Source organism: Labrus bergylta, chromosome 19, assembly GCF_963930695.1.
Source record: "Labrus bergylta chromosome 19, fLabBer1.1, whole genome shotgun sequence".
NCBI lineage: Eukaryota > Metazoa > Chordata > Actinopteri > Labriformes > Labridae > Labrus > Labrus bergylta.
Window position 1 is genome coordinate 7,905,111 of NC_089213.1, and position 1,935 is coordinate 7,907,045.

A 1,935-nucleotide genomic window follows, 5' to 3' on the forward strand; every position below is an offset into this window, starting at 1 on the left:
TCACCTTTAAATATCCACATTTATTAGGGTAAAATGCTCTGAATGTTTGTGTCCTCCTACCTTTTTTTGATCAGGAGTTAAATAAATAAAAAATGAAGGCTGTTGTATATTATGTTTTGTTACACTTCACCTGCAGAAGTCATTTTATCAAAATGTTTGAAAATGATCGGTGTTCAGTTAAAATCTTAAAATAAATACTACCTGTCATTTTTTGCTGGCTTGGAATTGAGCAATGTTTTCGGATCCATCCACTAGGGGGCCCCATGAGCTAGATCATGGAAAAGCAAAGGCTAGAAAGCTCAGTCAAGGCGATCTGACCGCAGAGAAAGCAAAAGAGCAGATGGGAAAATAATATACTATTGATGTAAAGTTAGGGGGGCATGTTGGGTTCAAGGAGAGACAGGTGTGCAGGGGGGGAGCACGATTAGGTGACATTTAGGGGGATTCTGAGGAAGAGATGAGAAATGACAAAATAATGTATGACCCAGACATGTGGCTCAGTTGGTAGAGTCGGTCATCTCTCAACCTGAAGGTGAGGGGTTTGATCCCCAGCTCCTGCTGCAACATATCCGATCTGTCCTCGGGTAAGACACTCAACCAGGAATTGCACCCTCTGCTTCGTATGAATGTGATTAGTTACTTCTGATGGTCACTTCACATAGCAGCCTCTACCATCAGTGTGTGAATGTGTAGGTGTGACCTGCGATGTAAAAGCCCTTTGAGTAATCAAAAGATGAGAAAAGAAATATACAAGTCTAAGTCCATTAACCATATATCAGAGATGATATCATCAATCCTATACTCAAGAAGAAGAAATTGGGGGGCGATGAATGTAAGTGTGTTTTGTCTTTGTTGTCCGAGTTAAATGAAGAAAATATCTACCCCCTCCCCACCGGATCGTTGGTTGACGGCCTGCCAGAACAACCCGCCCCCCCCCCCCCCACACCAGATTGTTGATGGACGGTCTGCCTCCCCCCACCCCCTTGCTCCCTATCCCTCTTCCTGCATCTTATCCCATCTCTTCCCCTATCCCTTTCCAAGCCCAGCGCAGTCTAGGCCTGTGAAGGCTGTTTCATCATGAGCCGGGGATCCGGCAGAAGATTTCTGCCTTTTAATAAGGCAGTTTTTTCTTACCACTGTAACTTTTACTGCTTTGCTAAAGTGCTCATGATGGATAGGCCGGGTCTTTGTAACATAACAATGAGTAAGGTCTTTTTACCTGCTTTTTGCAACATAACAATGAGTAAGGTCTTTTACCTGCTTTTTGTAACATAACAATGAGTAAGGTCTTTTTACCTGCTCTTTTGTAATGTTAACAGACAACGAGTAAGGTATTTTACCTGCTTTTTGTAAAGTGTCTTGAGATAACACTTGTTATGAGTTGACGCTATACAAAATAAATTGAATTGAATTGAATTGAAATGTAGCGTACACTTATATTGGTTCTTAGGCGGGACTCACAAGTGGTTTAATTATGTGGTGCTTGTTACCCTGGCTGCAGTGGGACATGGGTCTGTTTCAGTACTCTGTCTGTTATCTGCTGTAAGGTGATACACTGAGTCTTAATAAATACCTAATATAGCTACATGTAAAATATCCCAAATATCCCTTTACGTCTGCCAGCTCATGACACAAGGTTTCTTTTTTTTTTTTTTTATGATGAACGAGGGTCAGCTAAAATTTCAGCTACTACTGCTAGGCAGCGGCAGCAGCGTCCTCTGATGGCGCCTCATTTCCATCATAGAGGAAGAGAGCTGCTCACTCAGAGGCCTGCCTTACAAAATTTATGAGCGCAGTCTTTGTGACATGTTATTATCCTCTAAAGTGACAGAACAGATCAGAGTTTCAGCACAGCCTCTGACAAGCTGGGTCACTAAGATGATTCTGAAACGATGCTGCACGTCTTTGCATTAATGAGAGTAGAAACACAGCTGC